Below are 11,066 nucleotides of genomic sequence, written 5' to 3' on the forward strand. Positions count from 1 at the left end.
ATAATAATGCCCCCTATTAAATTATTCATGGCTCCAGTCAGGTGGAACCAGATGCTGCTTTTGTGTCATAGAGAGAGAGCTGTAACTCGAATCAAGTATAGCGAGCCATCGCTGCATGGAGGGAAGACTTCGTGGAACAAGCATGGATGCTGCTGGGCTACAAACAAAACACAGGATGTCATGACACTCGCTTGGCTGTTTCCATTTGACATTTCCCTGCAAGGACAGAGGACAATGGTTCAGGTTGTCCATACAGAGATGAAGCCTGAGGTGCTGCTAGCAGGTCTCTACCCTGGGTTTGTGATGCTTTGTACCCTGTTTATACCCCAACCTGACATTTGTGGCCATGGTCAGAAGATGACCTTTTTCATCCATGACATGCTTTAGTCCTGAATACTAATACTATGGTGCTGTGTGCCCGCCACTCATGGGAACAAGCTGTGCTATTTTTAGCCACGTGTTCCCAGCTGCACATCTCCAACTCAGGGCCAATGGGCAATTAGTGTTGAATGCTTATCATGGCAGGAGGCAGTGCTAGAACTTCCCTAAAGCCAGAAGACATCTGGACACAGGCTGTTTCTATCCTGCCCCAAACCCTGGCCAAAAGGTTTGATTTTTAAAGCAATATAGTGCTTCCATTCATTTAAACTTCTATGATTTGATTGTTAGAGGGCTCAAGTGGAAGGAGCATTTAAACACATTTCAATTCTCAGTCACAGCTTCATAACAAACATTTTTCTTTAAGATAATTTTTATTGTAGGTTTTCTATTTATATATATTCTGAATATTACAATGAGACATTTCCATTAAACAGTACTGAAACTTAAATATTTTTCAGCACAAAACCATCTAGATAAACTCATGTTGTAATGTAGTCGTGTATTGTCAGCAAAGATAAAAGTGTATTATGATATTTGGCTGAGCAGGTATAATGAGTCCGTTTAGGGGCTGCATGTCACAACAACCACTTTAATTTATTTTAGTCAGGGCAAAGCTAATTCAATTTGCCTTATTAAAGCTTCTTCATGCAATTGTCCTGTGCCCCTGCTCAGTGATGGCCCAGCATGGAGGCAGTGAGTTGGCCAATAAAGCAACCATATAGCGTTCCATAACCACAAAGAAATATAATGTAAGTCGACATATATAATTCAGAGCAAAACAGGAATCACTGTGCTGCAGGCACCACTACACACAGGCTTTTCTTATTTTATAATTTTTCAATAATCTGCTGTGAAATTTCACTTGTGACATCGAAAACTATTACATCCCCACATAAACACAAACCTGTAACTCTAGAGCACATTAGTATCCCGTTAATTATTACTAACATTAAAAGTGGTGTAGAAACAAGTGTGCCTTGAACTGATTGGCACAGGCTTTCTATGGTAATGCCTGCCAATAATATTTTATCAAAGTGTGAGCAATTAACCTCCAACAAGGGAGACAATACACATAGTAGAGTGTCTGTATGAAAGACTCACACAGAGGATACTGTGTCCAACAACTACTTCAGACATCAGAGGAGTCTGCTTTTGTTGCTGCTGTTTTTAACTATGAATCAAACAGCGCTGAACTCTCAGAGGGGCAAATGGGAAGCACAAGTTAGGGTTAAAATAAATTGAAAGTGTCTGCAAAATGGACAAAAAATATTCAGTAAACAAAACCTACAGTATAAGCAGAAAAACAGAGACACAAAAACCGAGATTGAACCTGTGGAGATAAGCTGTTTTATGACAAAACAAATCCTGACGAATAATCAGCACTGCCTGTGGATTTTGGCAAGATCCACATAATCATCCCCAGCCCCCACACTCAGGCGTGATCAGAACAGATCCAAACAGCCCTTCACCTCACTGAGCTGAATACAAAGACAGGCCTATTTACAGTCCACAGATGTACAGATTTCTCTAAAGGCTATGTTTTAAATACAGACTTGGAGGTTTTGAAGTGCTTGGAAGTTTTTGGGCTTTTTTAAATTGTTTTTAAACAGTTTTAAAATGTGTACACATTATTTATATATATATATATATACATAAACACACACTCCACTCCAAAAGTATTGGAATAATGAGTCCATTTTCTTTTAATTTCTGCTGTAGTCAACAAATATTTGGGTTTAAAATCAAAAGATGAATTCGAGACAAAAGGAGAACATTTAACTTTTATTTCCAGTTATTTACATCTCAGTCTGATTCACAACTCAGCAGGTAGAATTATTTGAAACAAAACAAAACAGAGTGAAACTTAAAATTTAATTGCAAATCTTTTGCTTACAATTACTGCATCAAGCCTGTGACCCATTGACATCACCAAATTTTTGCATTCTTCTTTTGAGATGCATTTCCAGGCTTTCCCCGAAGCCTCTTTTAGTTTGTTTTGGGCGGCTATTGCCCTGAGTCTTTTTCCTGCTGGTAAAAAGAAGTTTCATAGTGTTTAAATCTGGAGATTGACTTGCCCAGTCTAAAATCTTCCACTACTTGCCCTTGATGAACTCCTGTGTTGTTTTGGCACTGTGTTTGGGGTCATTATCCTGCTGCATGATTAAGCATCTTCCAGTCAGTTTAGTTGCATCCTTCTTTAAACAGGCAGACAAAATGCTTCTGTGGACTTCTGAGTTCATTTTGCTGCTGCCATCATGTGTTACATCATCAATGAAGATTAATGTGCCCGTCCCCAAAGAAGCCATGCAAGCCCAAGCCATGACGTCAAACTCCATTGTGTTTCACAGATGAACTGGTATGGTTAGGATCATGAGCAGATGCTTTCTTTCACCAAACTTTAGCCTTGCCATCACTTTGGTTAAAGGTTAATTCGTCTTATCAGTCCATAAAACACTTTGTCCCAGAATGTTTGTGGCTTTTACTTTTTGGCAAATTCCAGTCTGGCCTTCCTGTTCTTCTCACTAATGGGTGGTTTGCCTCTTCTGGTGTAGCCTCTGTACTTATGTTCATGAAGTCTTCAGCAAACAATTTTCATACCTTCACTCCAGCCCTAGAGGTTGTTGCTGATGTCGCTAAGCTCCCGCAATGTTCCTGTTGTCAACCGCTGATGCCTTCCTCTGTCTACCAGTTCGACATCTGTTACGTGCTGTTAGAACATCAGTGGTTTCTTTCTTCTTCAGGACATTCCAGATGGTTATGTTGGCTATGGCCAATGTTTGTGCAGTGGCTCAGAGAGCTTCTCTCAGCTTCACAATTGCTTGTTTTTCACTCATAAACAGCTCTCTGGTTTTCATGATGGTTACTAACAATAAATGCTTTCTGCACAGCGAAAAACCAAACTGAGAAGACATTCAGTTCTATTATTATGTGGATCAGTGTCATAGGACACATCTGAGCAACAACAAACACCTGTCAATCACTACTGTTCACCTAAGAATTTTGTGTTTTGTTCCAAATAATGATATATATATATATATATATACATATATATATAAAATCTTTGCTACATATAGTATAAAATCCACAGTGCTTTCCAACTCACATGATTAAACTATTTAACACTAAAGCAAATGTTGAGTAACTTTCTAAACAAATTTAATTTACTGAGAAAAACCTATTATTCCTTTAAGTCTACTAACTAACATAAAACCCATATCCAAGATGTTGACCAAAATAAGAATTGTGACTTTTTTCTCCATCTAATAGATGCAAAAACGAGAGTTATACAGTAGATGCTAAACCATCTATGGCATCTATGGCATAACAATCTATGGCAGGAAAAGCAAGAACACTTTACTCAGAAATCTAACATGCTGAATACAAAGTTCACAATTCCACATTTTAGTGGGTTTACTGGTTTTGCCGGCTATGGTAACATATCCTAAACAGTAACCTTGGATTTTGTGTTCCAAACTGTCTGATCTAGGTAATTAATACAGAAACATATACTTGTAACATAGCCTGGTAGGGAGTAGGTTTTGTTCAGGCTATGCCCAAAATATCTCCAGCACAATAATTTGAGGGAAGGTCACCATATGCATGATTAAATCTGTCAAAACCACTTTGATTTAAAGGAATAACCATACAATTCCATTTTTAATATTTTTAAATTCAGTTTTTGTCCGGCAAGTTCCCCATTTCACTCACATTTTGGCCTATGTCTCCATGGATTTTTTTAATTTAAATTTTAGGTATTTCTTTTCCAGGTCTGCTTTTGCGCTCCGATGCTGTAGATGGAATTTATGGAGTTATTTTGCCGTTATCTGGGTCTAGATCGGATGACCCCCTGGGATGGCCCACATTATCGGTGTACCGGTTGATGCTCACCGTGAGCTCCTCCACAGAGGTGAGGGGTTGTTGCAGTCACCCAAAACCCATCTCCCGTGCCTCAGTCGTCTTCTTAGCGGCTGTGAAATAGGTATATTCTTTGCGCGGAGCCTACAAAAATATGGAAATTATTGGCTACCAGAGGAATTTTTTCTAACGTGAGGATGAGAAATTCTTACCAGTCTGAAGAATGGGCCTCATTCACCAATATCTTCTTACAAATCTTCTAAAATTTTTTCTTAAATTGTACTTCAGAAATCTTTTATGAAAGCCTGACCTCAGATTCATAAACATGTCCATAGACTGCAGAATTGTTAAATCTTTTCGCCTAGACTGGTGAATACCAATTTCTTGTAAGTTGAAAGGATGGACAGACTGGCCCTACTTTGCGTAGGTAAACGCCCAAAACAATGCCCATAAAAGGTCATGACTTACAGGCCGTGTGCAAACAGAAGAGAAAAAGATTAGGAAAAATAATAAACACAGTGACGAACTGATAAATGAAAACAAAAAAATAATAAAAATGTGCCTGATTTTCCTGACTTTTAAAGTGTTTACTTGATCATAAATAATCACGTGGTGAGCTTCAAATCATATAAAAATGTCTTATTGTACAAACGGATCATTAATTCCATTAACTTTAATTATTTAAGATCACATTCAGCAGGTGGATCTGGAAGTCACGTGTGACTTGGACATTTATGGAATGATATGCTTGTAGTTGAGGGAATGGATCTGGTATGTGCGCAGTCTTTTGCATCGATGGTGTTAGGAGGACCAGCAATAGAATAAAATCCGTCTTGACTGCAACTTGTTCTTGAATGAATGAAATGGATGAAAAAAAATAGTTGAATTTTTCTTCAAGGGAAATTATAATGTTTGGAACTGCAATATGGGTATTTATCTTAAATAACAAAATGCGTTTTACTTCACCAAAATTTATTTTAAAATCTGACAAGCACATGACTGTAGTTTTATTATTGTCTGTTAATGAACAGAGCAGCAGAAAACAACACAAATGTGATTTTTTTTCCAATGTGTCGGCTTTCAGATGTTCGTAAGAATACTCCTGAGTGGTCGTATGGATTTGTTCTTAGCTAAGAACAAATCCAAGACATGTAGATTTTGATTATTGCCACAATTTTCGCACAATGTTCCTAAGTAAGATTTAAAAAAAATTTGTACGTAAGAACGGTTGGTGAATGAAGCCCAATGTTTTTATAGTTTGCTTTCACTTGGCCAGAGTTAGCTTGGGGTGGACGGGTTACATTTGTTTATGATATGATATGATATGATATGATATGATATGATATGATATGATATGATATGATATGATACAATATGATATCCCCCACCCAGCAACACAGCGGGTGGTGGTGGATGCAGCGGTTTTCCTTTGTTGGTTAGTTTTGTGATTTCGGGGTGATGCCTTTCAGAGTCTAACGCAGGTTATGACTTCAGGGGATTTAGCAACCTAGGGCGCCGGCTTTATCACAGGATTTGTTAAACCTCCTTTCTGGAATACCCCCCAGTTGCCTGAGAAAAAAAAATCTTTTTCTGAATCTGCTGGAAGAGTCAATTGCTGAAAATTTTTACAATTTTAGACTTGTCCTTTGTTTTCCTGCCAATTTAGCAGTTTTTCAGCTTTTCTAACCACTTAGTGGGTGAAGCCAAACAGACTACCACATTCATTCCTCATTTATAAAAAATATAATTCCTCAGTACAGATGACCAATGAGATCAATAATTATGTAATGAAAGAAAGCTAGAAGTCTGAAACATCAAGACAGCTCCTATAGCTGCCATTCAGCTTTAAAAAGCTTAAGCAATCCTTAGCAGCAAAGCAACTCTTAAGCAGGCCTTTGATTAAAAGGCAAATTTTAGCCATGATAGTGTGTTAGATTTAAGAAACTCATGGGAATATTTTCTCCATTCTTATGAATTGAAACTTCTGCGTTTTCATAGGCAAACATTAGGCAATGCTTATCACTTGGAGTGTGTTACAGGCACAATTATCCTGTGGGATGCTTCTCAGCACAGAAAGAAAAAGTGGTCAGGCTTGAGGAAAGAATGAATTAAGCTAATGCTTCTAGAGAAGCCTTCAATTAAATCTGCTTAAAAGTACAGGGACTTGAGACCAGGACAAAGGTTAAGCAATCACTGAGAGCTTGCAGCCAGTATGAGTGGCTTTATGAGTCTGTCTGACTCTCCAAGAGTGGCCTAGTGGAAAAACCGGGTAAAAGTCTACAAAACATCTACAGGAACCTTTGACAACAAGACTTCTCAGACAGCAATATGACTGGATGAATGGAATAATAAATAAAGACTTTGTTTTAAATAAAAATTAGCAGAAATTCTAAAAAGGAAAAGATAGAAAAAACTATGGAAGCCTACAGCGGCCAGGCTCGCTTGTTTATTTAACACTGTTTTCTGTAATAACCTCATCAAAAAAAAAACAAACTTTGTTTCTCGAGATAGCAGATTATTCAGATGCAGAGTTGCAAGGGGGCTGGAGCTGCTCTTGGTCCATCACAGAACCAACACACAGAGAGACAAAAATTCAGTCAGACTCAGTCACTCCCAGCGAGAATTTAAATCATCCTAACATGCATGTCTTTAGACTGCGGGAGGTAGCCGAGAGAGGACCCATGCATCCACAGGAAAAACATGCAAACTCCACACAGGTCCCACCGGAAACCTACTTGTTGTTGAATTATAAAATTTATTTTTAAAAAATATATATTATTCAGTTTTGAATCCTGTTAGTGTTTCTATGAAATGGTAATTTCAGCACTATAATTCCTTTTCTGGATTAAAACAGTACTGCAATATATTATAAGTAGTTACTTAGTTAGAAATGGGTTAATACCCGTAGCAACGTAACAACAATGAAGATAAAACTAAAGTGTGATCTTTGCACTACAAGGACAGACCCTTCAGCATTTACAGTACAAATATCTCACCAAATAACATCTACTGTCACATCTAACTGGGGCGAAGACATTACTTTGTCATAACGCCAACAGGAGTGATCTTATCCCACTGTTTACACCAGAGATTGTCCATCTAAACAAGGGAAAAGTCCAGATCAACTCCAGAAACAATCCATTATGAAATCAGTCAGATTGCTGAGGTGATTACAGCCTACTCTGATTTAACCTCCAGCCATGTCAGTGGCCAGTCCCACCACAGCAGTCAGTCGATCTGCCAACATGTCCACAGCTGAAGTAACATGTCTACTTAGATTACATCTGAGCTGCAGGAGCTCTTTGGTGTAACGGCGTAACATAATCACGAGCTAAGTGTAAACATGCACATGTACATATGTAAAATGACAGACTGCAACTCTCACATTCAGATGTAAAAACATAAAGGTAAATACACGTTTAGGCAAGAGGATGTACACAAACACACAGAACATGTAGGTACAGTAGATGGGATTTAATCTGCAGGTTTATTAAGTACACAACATATACATAAAACAGCCCTAAGAGGCAAATGCTCTCTTTGTAATGCACAGGACAATCTAATATTCAGAGCCAGTGATGTGGTTGCTGACAATGATAATGCACTTTCGTTCTGCTGTCACAGAGTCTCCCGGACCCATCTTTACAGAGATTTCCCAGTGAAGACAGTGTTATGTAACAGCAGCCGTGGACCCTGCTGTTCATATCACTAATGCCTCACACTGTGGCAGGGTCACGTGCTTCATCCAGGCCACATCCAGGCGCCAACAGCATCAGTGTTCCAGCTGTTACTACAGCCTAGCTTCAGTCATTCAGGACCCTGCCTCTCTCACATTGCTATTCCTCCGCTGAACAGCCATGTTTAGCATTTCTCTCTAGCTGTGCCTCGCCTATAGTGGAGACAATTATTCATACAAGCAATATCATTCAGCTCATTCACCGAAAAATATACACAGTACATACCACAAAGAGGACACACTTGCATTTCAGCCGGCACCACTTTCATACAATGTATTACAGTATAATGAAAACATTGAACATATTTTGTGTTCTAAAGGAGGCCCACCATGTACATTAATTTTAGCATCAATCTAAAAATTCTAAGAACTATAGCCACAGGAATATAACAAAAATATATATGACCTCATTTAGAAACATTTTCTCCTTTAGAAAAGTATTTTTTTCTGGAGAGCACTAATTTGCTTCTACATTTACACCTGTTCTAACTAATGTTCCCTTTAAGATAACAAACAGCATCTTTTAACCCAGCATATTTGGCTATATGATCCACAACTTCCGGTTGTCTGGCCACTATCTTCAACTAATGTAAATGATCCAAGAATAGAACAGCAAACATGCAAAGGCAAAAATAAAAATGAAAAAAAAAAAATCCAAATAAATCAATCAAAACTATCCAAAATAATAAAAATAAATAAATAAGTAAACACGCACTGCAGCAACACACACCTTTTTGGTGATATCTATATTGTTATATTATTGGATTTAAAAAATATGTTAAGCAATAGTCTCATTCCCTGTTCAAACATGCACACTCCCGTCCCTAGCCAACCCACCCCGCTACATCACCATCACCACTAACTCCACGCTACCACCTCCTTCCTTGCAATCACCTCATCTAGGAGCAAACAAATTTAAATTTGAAATATGAATACTTGTCTCCTGTGTCTCCTGTGTGTAGTGAAGATGAAAGTCACTCTCCAGCAGCTCAGGGATAACCAGTGAAATGATAAATGGCCACGCCTGCTTGTCAAGGTGGGCAGAATGAGCTACAGTATGAATGGGAGATAAGCATCAGCGTTCTCCCTCATATCACAAAGTGTGAGACTAGAGTGACAGTCCTAATTATGGAGGCTCTTTAAATGTCTGACCTTGGGAGGCAGCAGGAACAGACTCATGTCTGTGCACATGTGCAGATAAATAGATAACATATTTTCTATCAAAGAAAATCACAGTTCAGTCTATTCCCACTGCTGTTGTTTACTCTCTTGACTGCCACCTATAGGCTCGTGAGAGAGTTCTGAAGCAATTGGCACAATGTACAAACACTCTTTTATCCTTTATTAATGCTTTCAGCAACAGTGTAAATTAATCACACACTCACAAGAACACACATGCAGCCACCTTTCAGTTTGTACAAAAACAAAAGAAAATCCCCCACCAATCAAATCGTATTATCTGTCAACTCCACAGCATGGTATAAAAACCATAACAGTCTTTTCAAAAACAGCATAATTGGATATCTTGTACAAATGTTTAATAAAACCTCTGAGAATGGAGCAATTTCCCATCAATGTTCTGTTCACATTACCATCTATATCTCCAGTTCAATATCCTTTATTCAGCTTTCATCATTTTCCCAAATTAAAACTAAAACAAATCCTCTGCACATAGAATCTACAGAGAACATTTACTGACATGCATGGCAGTGACAACAGAGTCAGCCAACAGCAAACCTAGAAATCATGTTATATCACACACAGATGTTCAACCCTGCTCTTGCTATGGTAACAGAAGTATTCATTTAAAATGCTGCAGCATGTTTTTGCTAAGGACAAGAAACTGAAAGATTATCTAAAAAATGATGGCAAAGAAATCTTCCTGGATGTAAATGATGTCTAATGTCCTTATTGCTCCCATGCTGTCCAACCTGCACTCCTGTGCAGAACAGCTGAAAACAGGCCAATCCATCACTCAAGAAATGCATACAGGGTAGGCTATGTGTGCGATAGGCACCAGGGTGCATTTCAATTACCTTTGCCACTAAGAAATGTTATGATCCTCCTTATCCCTGTACCAGCAAAAGCACAGGGAACATGCAGCAGAGTCAGAACAACAAATCCCCGGCTCACTAAAACATACACAGCTTGACAGCAAACAGTAGATGGCATCTTACCTTTGCAGAAAGCACCGATAAAATGGGAGGTGACTCCCAGAGCAGAAAAAGAGCCAACAGCAGAACCAGAATGATGGCTATGGCAGCTATGTTGCATAAAATGGTTCATCAGTGCTCGGCAGAAAGAGGCACAGCCAGGCAGCGCAGAGAGAGAGAGAGAGACAGCCAGCGAGCATCATTGAGCTCACACTACTGTGGCTGTGCAGCAGAGCACACACATCAACACGCCCCCTTCCTTTCTCCCTCTCTCTCACTTTCTCTCTCACACACGCTTAGTCACACAGATTCTAGCACGCAGGGGTGCAGAGGCAGTGCAGTGTGCAGCAGTCCTAAGCAGAGCTCCCTCTCCAGGATGTCTTTGGTCTACTTACATCAAAACTGGTCAGTCTCCATGTTATTCTTAGCAGTCACAGACATTCTTGTCAATAAACACTTCCAGCAATGTGTCCCATCACATAGCCTGCTCACCTAACTTCCACTGATGAGCAGCCATGATTGAAGCTGGCAAGGTCATCTGGGGTTTTCTGGCATCCCTGCTGGTCTATACTCCCAGTTTTGTTGCAGTAGCTCTCAGCTATCCTTTATTGCTGGCTGATACAGGGGCACTGCCTTGCCTCGTCATGGGTCATTATGCCACAAGAGCCTCCCTTTAGGCAGGTCTTGTCAAACCCTTACTCACTGTAGGGTGAGCCAAACCAATCAGCTATCACAAACAGCAGTAACATCATTACCATCCAATCACAGATCAGGAAATCAAGTGCAGAAGGGTATTAAAGAGGATTATTTGGGCCATCCTGGGCTTTTTTTTCCCCCACTATAAGAAGATGTGCAGGATAGCAGCACAGCATGTGCAGTGTGGCTGCCCTCTGTGGCTTATTGTGGTGCTGCACTCTGTTATGAGGAAAAACACAGAAGCA

General features: G+C 39.3%; 1 protein-coding gene across 2 annotated transcripts in view; it reads right to left on the reverse strand.

The window, feature by feature from the left end:
- Positions 1 to 10,253, reverse strand: part of rimbp2b (RIMS binding protein 2b) — a 91,035-nt gene extending 80,782 nt beyond the window's left edge. For both annotated transcript variants that reach the window (XM_041999290.1, XM_041999289.1), the window contains exon 1: positions 10,150 to 10,253. The gene's annotated coding sequence lies outside the window, so the exon portion shown is untranslated. The remainder of the gene's footprint in view (positions 1 to 10,149) is intronic.
- Between the last annotated feature and the right edge of the window lie 813 nt (positions 10,254 to 11,066).

This window comes from Melanotaenia boesemani, chromosome 11 (assembly GCF_017639745.1).
Source record: "Melanotaenia boesemani isolate fMelBoe1 chromosome 11, fMelBoe1.pri, whole genome shotgun sequence".
Taxonomy (NCBI): Eukaryota; Metazoa; Chordata; class Actinopteri; order Atheriniformes; family Melanotaeniidae; genus Melanotaenia; species Melanotaenia boesemani.